Genomic DNA, 20,300 nt, shown 5'->3' on the forward strand with positions numbered 1-20,300 from the left:
GCCAGCTGACCATGGACTGAAACCCCAAAACCACCAGCCAAATTAAACTTTTCCCACTCTAAGTTGTGGGTATTGGGTAGTTTGTCCCAGTGACAGGAAAGCCAACTAATATAGCATTGCTTTTACTACATCCAGTAAGTTTTGGTATGGCATATGTTCATTTTCTTTTGTTTGGAGTTATTTCCTAATTTCTTGTGATTTTTTGATCCATTTTTGACATATTTTGTTCACTTTTTTTTTTCTGGTATTAAAAAAAAAAACAAAACCCTATGTTGTTGCTGGAGCATGAGCCCTCTGGACAGAGTCTAACGTGGGTTTTTACAAGATGGTCAGTGGATTCCTGGTAGGGAGACTTGGTGAACAAAGTCTCTTTCCAGAGGTCGGTGTCAGGTGGCTGTAGATCTTGGAGATGGCACCAAAGGCGACCTTGGCAAAGATGCCCAAAGTGGCAGTGCAGCCCCTGGCAGAGGTGCAGCAGTCATCAGCGCAGCCATCATCATAGCTTCTTAGGCACAGGAGCTGAGAAGATGCCAATGCCTCTGGGGGCAGGGATCAGATGCGCCAACACAGAGCCACAGCGGCCCCATCACCTTGCAAGGGACAGTGTGGGGCTTGCTGATCTTATTCCCCCAGTAGCCTCTCTGCATGGGGAAAATGGAGAGCTTGGCCAGAATGACGGCCCCTCAGATGGCTGTGGCTACTTCCTTGGAGCACTTTACACTCAGAACAACACAATTGTTATAGTCCTCAGTGGTAATAAATGCCTTGAACCTGGTCCACTGGCCAGCACAAATTTGCTTCTGCATGGGCATGATCTTCACAGCTATATTCTTGAGGGATGTTCCCAGGAAAAAAGCAGTAATATGACTCCTTAATGGGCAGGGAGAAGAGATAAGTCTCTTTCAGGGACTCAGTGTGCTTGGCATTGCCGCTCCAAGCCATGTGGCCTTGGCCCTGCTCTCTGCCATGCCTGTGACCTCAAAGGCCACTGCCGAACTCTTTGAGAAAGCCACTGCAGCCCCCATGCCTGAGCCCCCACAGCTCCAGGCTCTCCTGTTGCACCAGTGTCATCTACCATTGATGTTTTCCCGAGGAAGAAGCCTATTGTTTACCAGTGTGTGTGCTTTCTACATATTGATGTATTTTCCAGTTACCCCTCTGCTATTGACCTCCTTTTATCCCACTGTAATCAGACTTGTGGCCTAGCTTAGTCAGACTTTTAGAATGTTCCATGTACACTAGAGAAGACCGGATATTTCGTTGTCAGTGGATAGAGTATTCTATGTATGTTAGGCCCACCTGGTCTACAGTGGTGTACAAGTCACATGTTTCTTTATTGCTTTCTCTTATTATTCTATCCATTATTGAAAGAGGGAAATTGAAGCCTTCTGTATTACTTACCTACTACAGTATTACTTACTGTCTCTTTCTCTCTTCAGTTCCAATGTTTGCTTCATACATTTAGGAACTCTGATATTTGGTGCATATATATTTATAATTGCTATACCTTACTGGTTGATTGCCCTTTTATCATTATATAACGATATGAGTCCTTTGGTTCTTATAATGTTTTTTAACTTTTAATAATATAACTATAATATAACTATAGTTAGTTTTGCTCTCTTTGGTTATTATTTGCATGGAACATTAGCCTATGTATGTCCTTAGACCTAAAGTGAACCTCTTGTAAACAAATTGTAGGTGAATCTTTAAAAAAATATCCATTCAGGCCAGGTGTGGTTACTGAAGATCTCTGCAGTTAAGTTCCAGTTTTCTGCCCCATATATGATGCAGACCTGAAGAAAAAAACCTAAAATACAGAACTAAGACAAGAAGCAGGATGTGAGGACTACCAATGCTGGTACAACTAACAGATGGCCAGCCCAAGCCACTGATTTTTTTTTCTTTTTTTTTTTTTTTTTTGGGCACTGGGTATTGAACTCGGGTCCTTGTGCTTGCAAGGCAGGTGGTGCCACTGATTTTTATTAATCAATTAGGGTACATATAAGCGGCATACAATGGCAGAAATACATAAGAGGAAGTGCAATTGTGGGGCTTCTATGGAAACTAATGTAAAGAAGACGCATAAAGGACAAAACAAAGCATTGTCAAATTAGGAACAGAATAAATAAAATATATGGTTATAATTAGAACATTGTACTTCTAGTAAGAGGGTTTAAGTATGGGAATGGAATTTGGGTGCAAGTTACATTGACCTTGACAGGTGGCTTTCAGCTGGACTCACTTCTCAAAAACAGCCAATTGTGGCGTTAACTCTTTACAGCCTGCTTTGGGGGCATAATCAGTATTGCATTCTCTCACATATGGTGGCACATTCTTGAAATCCCAGTGAATTGGGAGGCTGAGGCAGGAGGATCAAAATTTTGAGCCCAACCTGGCAATTTAGTAACTTAGCAAAAACTGTCTTGAAAGGATTGGGGATATGTTTCAGTGCAAAGACTCCAGGTACAATCCCCAGGACCACCAAAAACAAATTAAAAAATCCATTCAACCATTGTATGTCTTTTGATTGGTGAGCTTAACATTTACATTTGATACAGTTACTGATAGGAAAGAACTTATTGTTTTGTTATTTTCTGACTTATAGTCTTTTGTGTCTCATTTGCTTACTGCCTTTGTTTCATCAAAAAAAATTTTAGTAATATGCTTGGTTCCCTTTTTATTTCCTTCTTTATATATTCTAGAAATAGTTTCTTTGTGGTTACCATGGGGAATTATATAAAACATTTTTAATGTTATGACAGTCTACTTAAAATTTTAACCATAGACAAAAACTCCTTGGGATTTAGCTCAGTGGTTCAGTGGTCTGCCTTGCAAGCGCAAGGACCCGAGTTCAATCCCTGGTACCAAAAAAAAAACAACAACAACAAAAAACTACTCAACAGCTCTGCTACATCTCAATTTACATATTATCTCTTTATAGATTAGGTACTCATTAGTAGAGATTGACAGTTATTTAAATGTTTTTTTAAAATTTAAATTCTATACAAGAAATGGCGCATGCCTGTAATCCCAGCGCATGCCTGTAATCCCAGCACTCAGGAGGCTGAGGCAGGAGGATCGCTGTGAGTTTGAGACCAGCCTGGGCTACATAGTGAGTTCCAGGTTAATCTCAACTACATAGTGAGCACCTGCCTCCAAAACAAAAACACACACACACACACACAAATTCTATACAAGAATTAAAAGTGGCCTGGCATGTTGGTGCACATCTGTGATCCCAGAACTTGGGTGGGAGTCTGAGGCAGGAGGATTGCTGGGAGTTTGAGGCCACCCTAGGCTACAAAGTGAGACCCTGTCTCAAAAATAAAAAATTAAAAGTGAGTGTAATTACCAAAATTATAATTCGTTTCTGTATTTGTTTATACAAGACATTGTATATTTTCACATGGCTTTGCATTACTCTGGAGTGTCCTTTTTCTTCAATATAAAGGATTCCTTTTGGCATTTCTTGTAGGGCTAGTCTAATAATCATAATGTATTCCCTTAGCATTAAATTTGCTGAGATAGTCCTGATTTTTTCCTTCATTTTTGCGTTTTTTGTTTCTTTTTTTGAAACAGGGTCTCACTATGTAGTTCAGACAGCCCTGAAACTCACTATGTAACCCAAGCTGGTCTTGAACTTACCCCAACCCTCCTGCCTCAGCCTCCTGAGTGCTGAGATAACAGGTGTGCACCACCACACCCAGCTGCTTTTTCTTTAAAGGACTATTTTGCTACACATTGTATTCTTGTTGAGTTTCTTTCTTTTGGCACTTTGAAAATATTTTCTCTGCTTTCTGCCCTACTAGATTCCTGCTGGAAAAGCTGGTAATGTTATAGTGCTCCCTTGTAAGTGATGAAAACTGCTTTTCTCTTGATGCTTTTAGGATTGTGACTTTCAATAGTTAATGTCTTCGTAGGGGTTTCTGGCTTTATCCTCATTTATCAATCTTTTTGAGTTACTACACCCATTTCTTTCTTCAAATTTGGTGTGGAGTATTTGAAGACTAGATGGTATTTTTAAAAAAATAAGCTCTCTGCTCCTCTCCCTCTTCTAAGACTTCCTTTAGTCTCTACTTTTCCTCTTTTTCTCTGATTTTATAGCAAGTAATGTTTCCAAATTCATTGGTCTTTTTTTCTGTCTGATGAAAACTGCTAACTTTTCTTGTAAATTTTGTTACTTTTCAGTTCCAGAATTTGCTTCTTTTATATTCTCATTTTGTTCATGCACTGCTTTCCCAATTTCATTTAGTTGTCTGTTTTTTTTTTTTTTTTAGCTCAGTAATCAACTTTTAGATAGTTGTTTTCAATTGTCAGGCGATTCAGAGATCTGAATTTCTAAAGGGTTTGTTTCTCTGATTGAAATCATTTTCTATTTCTTTGTATGCGTTGTGATATTTTGTTGAAATTTGGACATTTGGTAAGACAGCCACCTTTCCCACTCTTTACAGAATGGCTTTGTGCAGGGGCAGCCCTCTATCAATCAACCTGGCTAGAAGTTCTGGAACTTCTCAAGTCTTTCTGGGGATGTCTTTTCCAAGCTTTGTGTGTACATGTGTATGATTATTCCAGTATATCTGGCTGCTTTTCACTGTCCGAATTTCCCTACGAGGTTCTTTGCTTTGTCTAAAACAGGAGCTGTTGCAGTGTCTATTATATTCCTCTGTACTCTGTGGTTCCCCTGCCTACCTTTGTTTTCGGTGTCTGGTCAGCATCCAAATCATGACCAACTCCCACCAGTGCCCTGAGAAACCAGTCCCACAGGCAGTGCTCAGACAAGCAAAACACTAGACCAAAGTTCCACCTTTTTTTTTTGGTACTGGGGATTGAACTCGGGTCTTTGCGCTTGCCAGGCAGGCAGTGGAACCACTGAGCTAAATCCCTGGCCCTCCACTTTTTTTTTTCTGTCCTGAAGGAGAAGCTAGGAATTGAGAGGTTTCCTGCCAATCATTCCAGGTTAAGTTGGAAAGGGGCAAAGGTGAGCAAAATGCCTTTTGGTGCAGCCCCTCCTGGCTTTGCAATTACCTGAGTGTTGCAGTCTCCTATTTGGTTTCTGGAGTTTCCATAAAAATATTTTGGTCCTTATTGTTGCTGTCATGGAAGAATGAAGACATGGAGCTCCCCAGTCTGCCAACTTGCTGATGTTACTCTCTATCTACCTGCCTTTTGCTATTCCTGATATTTACACACAAATATGCTAATAAACCTTAGGAAATAGTATCAATGCTTAACACATTTTACCTACTTATGGACACATTGTATCAAAAGTAATTGATAATGGCTCAACTGTTATAATTAGCCTTTTAATTTTTAAAATAAAAAATTAGTGGAAGTTAAACTTACATAATTGTGATTACAGAAATATTTGAAATTTATTTCATTCTTAAAGTATGAGCTACTTAATTAAGTTTGGGATAACAAAAAAAGTTCCTCAAAGTTTACCCCAAAACATATTTAAAAAATTAAATCCTAGAAACTTCAAGCACTTCACGATACTTTTAGGAAAAAAAATTCCTCTTAGTAGGGGAGGATTTTTGATATCCCTTATTCTACTGTACCTTTCCCAATTATTTTGGAAACTGCATTTCAAAAATTATACACTAACATTAGAAATCCTGTGTGTTCAGCTTTGAGAAAACATTCTGAGTAAGAGGAAGCACCCGGTAAGTGGAAAGCATTGAAACATCAACTTTGTATCACATGCACTTTTATTACTTCAGATATAAACACATTTTTACTCCTTAAATTTTACTTTTAGTCTGGGTGCAGTGGTGAATACCCTAACCCCAGCACTCTGGGAGGCTGAGGCCAGAGGACTGCAGATTCTAGCCCAGCCTTGTCAATTCAGTGACTTAGTGTGACACTGTCTCAAAAATAAAAGATTTTTAAAAAGGGGTAGAGAGGCTGCCCAGTTTGAAGGCCCTACTAGGTTCATTCCTCAGTACTTTAGAAACACAACAAACCAAAATCAATTCCTGGTTTAATTGATTATAAACTGCAATGCACTGAAGCTAATAATGCATTCTAGTTGATCTTGTTTTGTGATAATTGCACTGCTAATTAGAAATTTTGTATTTTCAAGACAAGATGCCAATAACAAAAAGAAAGAAGGAGAATTAGTAAAATTTTAAATGTATCCAGCACAACCATACTTGTTGAGTCCACCTGTATTATTATGGTAGCAGACAGAAGAGAGCTGGGCAGCTGGGAATTTACCTCAGCAGTAGAGCCCCTGCCTGATAAGCACAAGGTCATGAGTTTGATTCCCAGTACCAAAAAATAAATCACTGGGTAGGACAACATTACACACACACACACACACACACACACACACACACAATTAGATAACTAGAAACAGACCAATGTATTTTTTAAAAATATAAAATATGTTGAAAATAATTATTTCCAGGGTGGTAAGCCTTGTTTTTCAGGTGAATATATGTGTGTTACAGTTTGAGTGTGTCCCCAAAAGTTCATCTGTTAGAATCTTACTCTTCAATGTTGTAGTGTTGGGAAGTGTGGCCAAGGTGGGGGGAAGCCCTGCAAATGGACTCATGCTTTCATGAGTTACCTAGCATGGTACTTTTCTTTCTTTCTTTCTTTGAGACAAGGTCTTGTTATATAGTTCAGACTGGCCTTGAACTATGTAGCCCAGACTGGCCTCAAATTCATGGCGATCTTCCTGCCTCAGCCTCCTTAGTCCTCAGATTACAGGGCTTCACCATCATGCCCAGTGGCAGATAAGTTTGCTCTTTTGCAGGCACTCTCTTCTGTTTTCTCACCATGAGCTGGCCCTCACTACATGTGTCTGCTTGATCAAGCTTTCAGGCTCCAGAACTGTGAGCTAAATAAATGTGTTTGCTTTATAAATTAACTATGCTTGGGTATTCTGCTACAGCTACAGAAAATGGACTAAAAAAAAACCTTTAAGGGCAAGTACCACCTTTATTCAAAATTGTCTCCTTACCTCATACATTTGTAGACACTAGATTGAGCTTAATAAATGTTCGGATGAGTAACAGGCATGGGCCAATCAAAGGACCCTACCAGTCACTTGACACACTTGACACACACAGAAAGGTCTCAGATACTAAGACCCTGAAGAAGACCCATTCCTGTATCTTCAAAATGGCTTCAAGACTTTTGCCATTTAATAGTAATGTCTCATCTCCTTACAGTGTTATTCATGACTCTAGACTACTTGGCTTATGAAAGTAAGCAGAAACTCAAGAATTGTTACTGATCAGGGAATCGTGATTTTGAGACAATAAAACTGGAGAAAATTATTCTTTATTGAAAAATACCAATAATACTGACAGACTTCAAAAGCAATTCACGCTTCCAGAATACAAAATACTTAAAACTTGTCCGCATTTCAAACAGAGTTAGCATTTTTGTAAATCCAATTTGATAACCTGACTAAAAATATTTTCCAGCTTTATTATTTAAGGAGCTGCACAACTTTTAAAGAAGGGTTTGGGAGGTGGGCAGGAGCTCAGGGACAGAATGCACCTGGGGCTGTGCAACAATCTACAGCAGTATCTCCCAAGTGCAGTGTTGGAAACAAAAATGCTGTAGAAGAATCTGCCCTTCAGTGTCAGAGAATCTTGTGAAACAGTGTTTCAAAAGACAGCCAGTTTTTCTTATAATCCACATATTTTCCTTTTAAGATTACTTTTTTTTTTTTTTTTTTTTTTTGGTACCAGGGATCGAACTCAGGTCCTTGCACTTTCGAGGCAGGCAGCAGAACCACTGAGCTAAATCCCCGGCCCCCTAAGACTGCTTTTTGAAGAAAATATTTTAAGAATACGACTGTAATTTAATATCATCCAGTAACTGAATTTTAAAAACAACTATAAGAAATAAATGAACTGTTACCATCAAATGGTCTTTGCTGAGCTGTAATAATTCTATGCTTTTTAAGATGCAAAGAAAATTAACATGTATGCAAGTTTAATTTGAAACCATACAAATTACGTATGTAGGCTCAGATAGTAGCAGTGTTCACTTTAATCACTAATAGCTTAACTGGAACCACGATCTATTCATTCCACCAACCAGGATAGCAGCACCAAGATCTTCTAAAATTCTTTATGTATAAATCTTAAGTCATTATTTAAGTCCCATTCTTTGCATGCTCCAATTCTTGTTATTTCATTTAACATAAAAGCAACAGGATTTGGAGTTACTATTTGCTGTATTAAAACAGTTATACAGCATCTTGTACTGTCAAAAAGCAAAATACTGTGACTAGCAGCCTTTCTTCACAGCTTTAAATGTGAGGCTGCCAAGCATACACTGCTCGTGCCAGCAGTAGTATTTCCACAGTGAAATAGCAGAAACTAAAGGAATCATGGCACAAAGGATTTCTGAATTCTTTTATCTACCATTGGTCCTGGGGCTTGGCACCTTCCCCTTGTAGACTACGTCTGCTCATCATTCCAGAATCATCTTTAAGGGAAGAAAGGCATCAGGTCATATAGCGGGTAATGGCTCTCAGAGCGTAAAGGAGTTCTGCTTGCATCCTAGCTTCTATAAGAAGTAGATTAACATGAACCTGAATATAAGACACAACATCATATAAAGGAGGGTTAGAACATTAACAATCAGTTTTTTTTAAGAGCATCTAATAAACACCAAAAGTAAATAAAGTTGTCCCTTGGTATCTCTCAGGGATTGGCTCCAGCACTCTTTTTAGACATCAAAATCCATGGATGCTCAAGTCCCTTATATAAAATGGCACAGTATTTGCATATAAGCAGTGTGTACATTCTCCATACTGTAAATCATCTCTATATCACTTATACAATGTAAATGCTATGTAAGTAGTTGTTATGCTCTATTGTTCAGAGATAATGACAAGAAAGTCTATATATTCAGTACAGAAGTTTTTTTTTGGATATTTCTCATCTATGGTTTGCTGAATCTATGAATGTGGAACCCATGAATATAAAGGGCAGACTGTACATTTTCTATGTACCACAATATAACTTAGAAGTTGGGTTTGAGCAAAATATTTCTCCAAAGCTATCTGATGTTCTTAATGGATACATGTCTTCTTGGATATTTACTATAATTCAGAAAATCTAGACACTGCTTTATCAGAATACCAGTAAACCCTGCCAAATCATCATTGAGCAATAAAAATGAGCTCTTGCGAAATAATCATCTTTCTTGTAAGTGGTGACAGCTATGTGGGCCAGCCCACCTGTCTCTCTCTCTATTCTTTTACCCTATTACCATAATGAGGCTCCCCTCCAAGAAGTACCCAAGATAGCCACCCTGGAATGTTTTTCTTAAAAATCACTGCTAAGTTTCAGAGTAAACAAGTCACAATAAGTACAGGCACAGACCTTCTCAGAGTGCTTGAACTGCCTCCAGAAGCTATCATACATTCTTTTGGTAACCTTTTCAGGAGTGCAAACAACAGTTTTGATATAAACTTTAAAGCTACGATCCAACAGCTGGTTAATTTCACCATAGTCATAGTCATCATATCTGTTAACAGACAGACAGTACCAGACAAGGAAAGATAAATTAACAATGGCCGGTTTTCACGTATATATGTATCAATAATAAATGCTATATTCTTTTTCCTTATTTGTGTAGATAGCTATCCCCCTGAATGATACAGCTTAATCGGGGGTAAATGGGTAAGTATAAAGGTAAAAAACTTAGGGAAAGGAGCAGAAATAGTCTAGTGCCCAAATTATTCACAAAAGGTGACAATTAGCACTACAGCACTTGGATATCAAGCAAGAATATTTACAGTCATGAACAAGGAACTACACTGTGAGGAACCAATTCTGAAAACAAAGCTTATGAAAAATGCTGAAATTAACAAGTTAGACAATTATGTTATAAAAAATGTAATCACTGTGTGACAGGGGTTTTGGGGGTCAGATGAGAATAGCTGACGTGTGGATAGAGCAGGAAGGCTGGCCTACACAGCATCTCACAATGTCTACATGAGGAGAAGCCATCCTGCTTGAAGACAAGTGTCTGCTTGCTCCACTTAAGATTCCAGAACACATAGGATTTTTAGGTGGAAGAGGGAGAAAGTTTTTGGCAAAGCTGATCCTACAACCATTCAGGAGGCTAGGTCAAGAGTATGACTACTGGTTAGTGGAGATTAATTTAAGACTGGTCAGATGTGCTTTAAATGCCCAAACAGTTTAGAGCAAATTAAACAGGATTTGTTTTGCCTGGAGGCACTGCTAAGACAAACAGCAAGAAAAAACTGATTCTATAGCTAACACAACCAGAAAGTAATGCAGCATGGAGTTTGCATGTAAGGCAAGGTAGTGTGTAATAGCTGCCTTTCCATATGTAACAGTAATGTGCTGAAATTCCAACAGTAAGAACATGGAACTTCTGATGATGATGAAATAGGGGAGTAGGTACTCTTCAGAAAGAGCCTGAACACAGCCAGAGGGGCAATAAAGGTACTGATTTCCATGAAGGCAGAAATATGAATGTGTCAGGAGAGAGAAGACACAGACATTCCTGACAAACTTTGTCTCTTCTTATCTATGTTTTGGGATCAGCTTGTCTGCCCTCCCCTTCCCTAGAGGAAGCTGTCATTTAACTCTTCTAAGTGTTGTTAACTCTGTTCCCTACTTAGGGGAGAGGAAATCAACTAAGATGTAATAAAGTGATTCTCTGAATCATAGGAAGTGTGAAAATAAGCTCTGGGAGGTGGTGGTTGTGAGTGTATGTGTGTGCTCTAAGCACCTGAATAATTTAGCAAAATTTAGGAAAATTTAGCGATAATTTAGGAAAATCTCTCTATGAATACAGGAAAACAGACTAACCGTATTCCAAACATGCAGTGAATATAGTTCCAAATGGCCCGTCTAAGCATTGAGGTATCAACGTCTTTGTGCATTGCCATTGTATTATAGGTAAGATTGTAAGCAATGTGAAATTTTTCATCAATCAACTGTCCCACATCTGGATAAAGGCGATTTACCAAAGAATAACCATGGTCTTCCCAGCAATAGTCCTAAATACAGAGGATAGAACAAATATGAACCATTAAAATGTGGCCAAATACAGTTCTATGTCTGCAGTATAGTGAGCTTACTGGCAGCTGGAATGTGTGCTCCAGTCGGTTTTCAATGTCCATACCACGATGTGAAAAGGGCTATATTTTGTAACTCTGACAGCATAAGCACCAATGAAGTCATGTTTGTTTACACAGAGGCCACTGACTTTCGGCTTTCTGTCTTTTCACTCAGCCTTTGGAGGCACCAGCTTGACAGTCCACTTTCATATTCCATCACCAAAGCCATTTAAATTTTGTGAATTTCTATTGCAACATATCCATCATTCATTTTCTTCCTGCTGACTTCAGCCTTATTAAATGAGTCTCCTAATTTCATTTCTCTACATAAAATCTTTTTGTCTCCATTCTTTCCACATTTATTGCCCTCTTTGACATTATATCTTCACTCTGGTCAAAACCTACAAACCTCATTTTCATTTAGTGCAAACTTCTCTGACATTTATGCCACACTTGAACAATTTTAAACTAAGAACCTTGCTTGAATCTTTCAGCATCTCGGTCTTTTTTATTATTTTCCTCACTCTATATCTAAACCTAAGCTCAATTATTTCCTATTCTCTGTATCTTACAAGGACTTTTTTGGGGGGAGGGGGAGAAGGTTGAGTCCCCAAACCAAAACCTCAAACATTCTAGGCAAGAACTCTCACTAAGCTACACAGTCCTCTACCCTTGTTCTGTCTCTCTAAAATTTTCTAATTCTAATCTTCCATAAAATTTCTAACCCACAATTATCTCTTTAATTTTGAGTTGCATTTCATGACACAGTTTAGCTGACAAGTATGGATTCTTTACCTCTTCCTTGGGCCTAAATTTTGTCCCTTTGAACAATATCTTAGTTTCTTGGGCAAAGAAACAAAATCTTACAGTTCTCAACTATTTTCATAATTCTGGTAAAACAGGTATTTAACACTGCTCCCTTATAACTGGGAAAGCTAGAAAGATCAGTTCAAATATTTACCTATCTAAATTAAATGTCTTAGCAATAAATTTAAGATATACATATAAACTACAGTATGATTCTGCTAATGAACTGGAGGCAGTCTTACAAAATCAGTATAAGAATAGATATTTGCTAATTGACGATTATTAAGTTTTGGAACTAGAGGATATAGCTACTGTTGCTCTTAGATACTGTGTGCAAAAACACTTAGCATAGTTTTCTCACATTTAGGTGTCTCTTTCCTACAAGTCAGAATGATAACACTTCTAAACAATCATGCACACAAGTAATTTTACCTGAACACGAAATGTTGGAACATGCATCCCATGTCTAGAGAAATCTTTATAGCCATAACTTGTATCCTCAAAGTGACGAGATACATCTCTTGCTGGTGAAGCTTCATCATCATCTGAAATAATTTTTGAAAAATATCAAGAGATTTTCAAACTAAATACTATTTAACATTCATTTACCTTTAACATGTAAAAATAAGATAATACATTTTCTGATACTGCGTAACCAATATCAACCAAAATAGTCTTTTATCACTAAACAGAATGTGGTACAAAAGGAGATTCTGTTACAAAATGAACAAAGCTGAATTCTCTATACCTTTCATTCCCTCTTCGATAGATCCTCTTTTCCCTCTCTGTCCTCACTCCAACTTAGAGATGTTAGGTTCTTCTTAAAAGTACTGCATATGCTCAAAGTAATACAGTGGACCCTTGACTTACAAACTCAATTCATTCCTGAGCACTGGTTGTAACTCAAGTTGGTCAACTGCCTTCAAAGTCTCTCTCCTGAATAATTTTAGGCCACACTTTTTCTTCCAGCAGATTTCAGAGTCCTTAGAGAGACATTGGCCCAGGATTTCTCAGTTAACCCCACACAGGAAAGGCTGCTGTAATGTTCTTTCTAGAATTCTTTAAGGGCTAAATCTGTATCTGAGACCATCTGGGAACACAAGCTGCTGGCGTTCAGATCACAACTTAAGACTGTTTGTAAGCTAAAACTAATATTCTAGTCCTAACACAAGTTGTCTGTATATCAGGCCATTCGTAACTTGAGGGTCCAACTGTAACATCCCTTTGGATAATCCTCTAGGTGATAACTACTAGAATCAGTTGTGCTTTAAAACTTAGCACTCTGACTGTTTTGTTAAATATTAATGCCACATAATGTATAATCTGATGGAAAAACCAGATCCTGTGAGCTGACATTTTTACAGTGCTTCTTGTATTGCTCCTAAGTCTTTTTGGATTATCATGTTTAGGGGTTGATGAGATTATAGTTAACTAAGTAAAATATTTTAGGATAACTCCACATCTTCAGGCATAGATAAAAATGAAAGCTTTCTCTTGAAGAAAAATAACCCAGCACCCACACCTCTATTTGTAGCAGGGGAACGCAGCTACTTGTACACCTGTGACTGAGGAAACAGTCCTCCTCTATTGGGAGTGGTTGCCCTCTTGGACTGATGGATGCACATGGAGCAGGGAGGGAGGGAGGGGACACCACCTGGCCAGCCAGATCAGCTGAATCAATGCTGGCAATCAACGGGGTGACAGATGTCGCAGCCAAACCTCTATTTATATACACTTGATTTTTTTCTTTGCTATTAAGAAATTTGATGCTTTTCTCTTTCTCTTACTCTATTATCAAAATATATTTGGAGACATTACATGTTTTCAGATTACCTGCACATAGGTAAAGGCTAAACAAAGATTTACATTGTTGTTGGTATTTTAATAAATAGCTCTTTTTCTCAAATCATAAAATTTATAAGCAGAAAGTAATTTTAGGGCTTCAGGAATTTCACACAATTTCTTCGTATCAAAAAAAGACAAAAATGGGGACAGGGATTTAGCTCAGCGGTTTGGTGGCCTGCCTTGCAAGCGCAAAGACCCGAGTTCAACCCCAGGTACCAAAAAAAAAAAAAAAAACAAAAAGATGTTAAGTGACTTACTCAAGTAAGCTTTCAAAGCTCCTTAGCACCAGAAGCCAAACCAAGTGGGCCCCCCTTAGACTAATGCTATTTTCCTTTATAAACTTTTCTTAGTTGCCTGCTTTGAAAATTATAAGTAGGAATAACTCCTATGCAATAGCCTCTCTAAAACAAAAGACATATTTGGATTGTTTTAAAACTTATTTAAATTCTCTAAATAAAAACGTTGAGTTTGTGATAGAAATTATATTGCTCTTACCTGAAGAGAGGACAAACATACTCTCTCTTTTTTCTATCTCAAAACGTGAAGCCATCTCTTCCTGACTTGCCTCTTCTTCATCTCGACATTCCTGTAACTGCCTCATCTTTTCCATGAGGGCTTCCACTTCAAAGAAGGAATCATTTACCTGAAGTGAGAACACAACGTTATAGACAGCAGACACATAACTTGTATCTTACCAGAATATAGGGAACAAAGAATTTCTTGTAACTTTAATGTACAGGAATAAACAATTTAGTCAGGTACATAGATAAGAGGATTTTAAAATATGAGAAAAATGATTTTAACACATTCTAATGTTTTTACCTTATAAAATTAATGACTGCTATTTATGCTATTTTAAAAATTAAACACTTGTCAACTTAAAATAGAACCGTATTTTAAAGTAAACTTCTGCTTATTCAGTTAACAAGATATACAAACTATAATTTTTTTTAATGGGGTACTGGGGATTGAACTCAGGCCCTTGTGCTTGCGAGGCAGGGAGCAGAACCACTGAGCTAAAAATCCCCAGCCCTGTAAATGGTTTTTGTATCAAATGCACACTGTGCATGTTGTTCACATGTCTATCATCTTTAAACAGTAATTGTTCTATTTATACAATTTACCCATTAAAGACAAGACATGTCCTCACATTGGTGGACAGTTGGCCACCCGACCTCTGCACAAGGCTGGTCGACGTCTGTCACATGCTTGTGTGACTACAGCAGTGTCGCATCTATGATAGGCCTTGCCACATGAGGAGTAGCAGAGTAAACAAATAATTTATACTTCTCTATCCTACTGCATCCTTACTGTAAAGCATGACTCCAGTATATGGAATATACACTTTACAAAATGAGTATATAAGCAGTCTTAAAACCTCAATGTTTAGCCAGGGGTTTGGCTCAGTGGTTTTGCAGCCTTCTTCACAAGTGCAAGGGCCTGAACAAAATAACCTCAATGTTTAAATACAAAGCAAGTGTTTCCCCCTTTCTACGTGGGGAGGGTATTATTTTTAAAATTTTTATTCCACCATGACTGGCCAGGAAGTGTTCTTAAAACTTCCTATCTAACACTCTTTTCCTAACTTCTGCCTATTGATCCTTCAGGTGTCAGCTTACATTCTTCTAACCCTCTACCTCCTACCTTAAAAAAGCCCGTTATCATAACATAGCATTCTGCTCTTTCCTTCAAAGTACTACTCACAATTTGTACAGTAACTGTTGTTTCCATATTGACCCACAGCCTGCTTCGTAAGGGCTTGTCTAACTTACTGTTATATATCAATAGTCTAGTATAATACCTGCCATATAGTAGCCAATAGAGAAATACTTGTTGCAGAGTGACTATCAGGATACTACTCTATGAGACAATATATATTACTTGCGCTTTGCATTTTCACACAGTCCAGTAATGCCAATATACCCTTGGAAAGTGCTTTAATGATGGTATTAAGATTTCTTTTGGCACATACAGACCCTGAGGTAACCAAACAAAAAAGGACTGAAAAAGATTACAATGCTTAATAGGTTTGATCAAGGTTAAAAAATACACACAACCCTCAAGTCTTCTTTCAACTCACATTATTCTCATTATATATTTTATTTACTAACTTTCCCCTCAGATAGCCCAAAGTTTAGGTATTCTTAGAAAAGACAATTCTCTTTTTTTTTGTTTTTTTTTTTTTGGTACAAGGGCCCTGACGTAACCAAACGAAAAAGGACTGAAAAAGATTACAATGCTTAATAGGTTTGATCAAGGTTAAAAAATACACACAACCCTCAAGTCTTCTTTCAACTCACATTATTCTCAATATATTTTATTTATATATTTTATTTACTAACTTTCCCCTCAGATAGCCCAAAGTTTAGGTATTCTTAGAAAAGACAATTCTCTTTTTTTTTGTTTTGTTTTTTTTGGTACCAGGGATTGAACTCAGGTCCTTGCGCTTGCAAGGCAGGCCACCGAACCATTGAGCTAAATCCCCAGCCCCAGAAAAGACAATTCTTGATAAATTGTACTGAAACAAGAGGGAAAGGGGGAAAAAGCATGTTTCTTTTGCTCAACTAATCTGCTGAAGTTGTTAGTATTAATGTGTAATGCTGTAAATTTTTTCTTTATCACTAAGTGTTCATAGTATGTACAGTTTTTTTGTTTGCTTTTTACAATTTGTATCTGAGAACTGAGTCAGATATCTGATATATAAACAAAGGACAAGCTTTATCAGCTGACTGCTTAGTGCAGTCAGCTCTTAGTCAAGTGTCACAGTAGGTGTGAGATACCAGTTCACATCAACAGAATGGCTAAAACCCAAAACACTGATAGATACCATCACTGGCAAAGATGTGGGGCAACAGGAATGCCTCTTCACTGCTGGTAGTAATGTAAACTGGAACATTGAGTTTCGAGGCTATATATCATATCATGTAAAGAAATTTTTTAAATCCTATTTTTTTCATGTCTATCTTTTTTTCTCCAGTATTGGGGATTGAACCAGGGACCTGTGCATGCTAGGCAGGTGCTCTACAACTGAGCTACACTCCTAGCCCTATTATCTCTAGAATGACAAGTAAAAATAGAGTCTAGTAATAGGAATAGTGAATTTTCTTTGGCTGTGTACTAAATCCATAGTAGGGAAAAGACTAAAAAATCCAACTCACAGCATTCCTTCTCTCTCTCTGATTCTTATAATCTCCAAGCTTTGACAAACAACCAGTGGCCATATGCAAGCCTGTAGTATGAATCTAGGTCGCTTAACAGAGAAACTGACAGTCTCAGGAACTGTCAGAACAGTGCTACAATAAATCTTAAGAAAATAGTATTTCTTCATGAGCTAACTTCATCATATGTAAATACTATCTCTTAATTTAGCACCTCATAAATGCCAGGTACTATAGTAGGCATTTTACTTCATTAGACATTTTATTTAGACTTCTCAGTAATTTAATGACCTTTATTTAGACATGAAAGAGTTTAGAAAGGTTTGCTAACTTGCCCAAAGTCAAATATGTAAGTCAAAGTATGTTAGGATAACTGTGATGGTTTTCTGTGATTTCTCTTTTCAAGCAAAAAAATAAACCCTTGCTTTTCAATTACAGTAAAAGAATGCAGGGGAAATTTGGACTCATGGTATATAAGAATTAAAATTTGCTTATAGAAAATTCAACTTGTTATGAACTGTTTCAAATCAATGAACAAAACTGAAAAAAAATAAGATAACAGATGAAAGCATTTTAACAAATTTACATTCACTGGTGGCACCTTCTATACTGTGCAAAGTTAAACATGACAAGGAATTTTAAAAGGAGAAATTTCTAGTCCCAAGCTGACTAAATCTTCCAAAAGATGAGTGATTTAGAACTCAGCCTGTTTTTCTTACAGAACAGGATGCAACCAGGAAGTCTCCAATATCATACTATGCTATTTCCAGCCTCCGTGCATGTCACTCTGCCATTCACCATTAGTTGGCCCTAGTGGGGTGCAGCTGTTGGCCGTAGGCCCTAAAATTACTTGTATAACCTTGTAGAGTAGTGGTGGCGAACCTACAGCACATGTGCCACAGCACAAAGCTCTAAAAGGTTTGCCATCACTCTTCTACATGGACTTATAAGTTTGTATATCTCTTAGTACTTAGACTATTGATGGGCTTTTGGAGGTAATAAGCAAATCCATCCTTACTGAATGGAGGGGCCTAACATCTCCACGGACTCAACAGGATGGATTTTCAAAGGAACCAAATGAAAAAATAACATTAACAGCAATTATTGTGATTAGTCTTATTATAGTCCCATAACAAATAATAGACACTTACCGAAATATTTCCGGCCAAGTTGACCTGCATCTCATCCACATTGTGATTGCCATTTGTAATGTCACAGATGCAGTAGTTACTAACAGAAGGAGGTCTGAACGTGTGGCCACCATCACAATGAATTTCTGGACTGATTCCACAGCCAAATGTAAATGAGGCAAGAGAATGATAGTGTGTGAGCAGAACCACTGCGTGTACCAATTCTGCAAGCGACCAGCTGTGTTCTTCAGCTTTTAAAAGCCGCTGAGGGTTTGAGGGGAGACAGAACATATTTTCTTTTTTTTTATTCATTAAGTTTATTGGTACATTTTAGGTATGTATCATAATCACACTCATCATTGGGAAGTTGTACCTATATATGATAGATCTTGGTTTTTGTTTTTTCCCCATTCCTTTTTCCTCCCTTTTACCTTTCCACTACTACTTATAAAAACTTTGTTTCCATTTTTTCCTTCTTTTTTCATATTTTTTTTCTTTTTCTTCTTTCCTTTCCTTCACCCCCCTCCCTACTTCCCTTTTCCCTTTGGACCTTGTCTTCCTATTTCACATTATTATACATTTTGGTCCTCACTTACACTTTCAGTTTCTCACACCAGAGAAACTATTTGGTAATTTACACATGTGTGTCCTATTTTTCATTTAAGATTATGGCCCCCTATGCATCCACTTAGCTATAAATGTCTAGTTTCTCATTCTTTATGGCTGAGTAGTACTCCATTTTATTAAAACACACACACACACACACCCCTTCTTTATCCAGTCAACAATTAATGGGCATTTGGGCTGTTTCCAAGATATAGCTATTATTACAAACTGTGCTGCTATAAATATGGGTGTGCATATATTGCTGTGGTATGATGCTTTTAATTCTTTTGGGAAGATACCTAGCAGGGGAATTGCTGGGTCAAATGGGATTTCTAACAGAGTGGAGAGACAAAATCCACAATGTGGGAAAAAATCTTTACTAGCTGTTCTTCAGATAAAGGTCTATTATGTAGAATACATAAAGAATTAAAAAAAAAAGACACACCCAAATTTAAAGACCCAATCCAAAAATGGGCATTTGAAATGAAAAGACATTTCTCAGACAAAGTAGAAACAGTAAATAAACATGAAAAATGTTCAACATCATTGGTCATTTGAGAGATGCAGATGAAAACAACACTGAGATTCCACCTCATCCCAGAAAAAAAGGCTGCTATCATGAAATCAACCAGTAACAAATGCTGGCGGGGCTGTGGGGAAAAAGGAACCCTTCTCCACTGTTGGAGTATACACTGGGGTAACCACTATGGAAATCAGTGTAGAGATTCTTCAAAAAACTAGGATTAGAAGAACATATTTTTATACTGGGATGTGGTGTTGGCGAAACTACACAAATATTAGTATTTAATCCACTGACAACAGGATTATTCACTGTATAAATACTAGTCTAAAACTACAAATTGTAACATGTAGAACCCACAATATGTTAATTTTATGAAAATATATTCACAAATAGAGCTTAACATCTGTTAATGCCACATTATTTTTTTAAAAAATACTAATTTAAAAATAGAATACATTTTGCTTAAAAGCAGTTGCTATATTTCAGATGCTAGATTATGAATGAATTATTGTGTTTTTAGTTTAAATGTAATCTGTATTTAAAGTTGAAGGTACTATGTGAAATGTCTGTGTATTGTTATTATCAGGCCTCCTCAAGGAATTTTTAAGACAGTGGCTTTAAGACAACTTGACTCTGAATATTCCTAAATCATCAAGTGTATTTGTTTAAAAGTTATACATAAATCTGTAATTCTTCAAATTGATTTGTGTCTTCTCATCTACTTTACAATATTGTGTGAGTTTGCCTTGACAACATGAGGTACTGCATTAATCATATTCAAATCTCGCGTCTCCTTGACAGTATCTTTTACATAAGTGTCTAAAATGTTCTATAACATAGAAAGACAAGACCAAAAGGCAAGAGGAATACTTCTTCACTGCTAGGGGGAAGCAAACTGGCATGGAAGACTAAAGTTTCACAGTTTCTGACAAAGCTAAACATAGGCTCACCAAATGATCCAGCAGTCACACTCCCATTTACCTAAATAAGCTGAAAGCTTCTGTGAAAAGTAAACAAACGACAAAAAACCCTGCAAATAAATGTTTCTAATTGTTGTATTCATATTAGCCACAACTAGCAGTAAGCAAGATGTCCCTTCAACAAGTGAGTGGATAGATAAACTGTGATATATCCACACAATGGAATATCATTCAGCAATTAAA

At 37.3% G+C, this 20,300-nt stretch overlaps 1 pseudogene; it reads right to left on the reverse strand.

Annotated features, from left to right (window-relative positions):
• Window positions 1-267: 267 nt before the first annotated feature.
• On the reverse strand, window positions 268-1,873 carry LOC109118382 (annotated as a pseudogene).
• Between the last annotated feature and the right edge of the window lie 18,427 nt (window positions 1,874-20,300).

Source organism: Fukomys damarensis, unplaced genomic scaffold (assembly GCF_012274545.1).
Source record: "Fukomys damarensis isolate Sample0158 unplaced genomic scaffold, DMR_v1.0_HiC HiC_scaffold_14, whole genome shotgun sequence".
NCBI classification, from domain to species: Eukaryota; Metazoa; Chordata; class Mammalia; order Rodentia; family Bathyergidae; genus Fukomys; species Fukomys damarensis.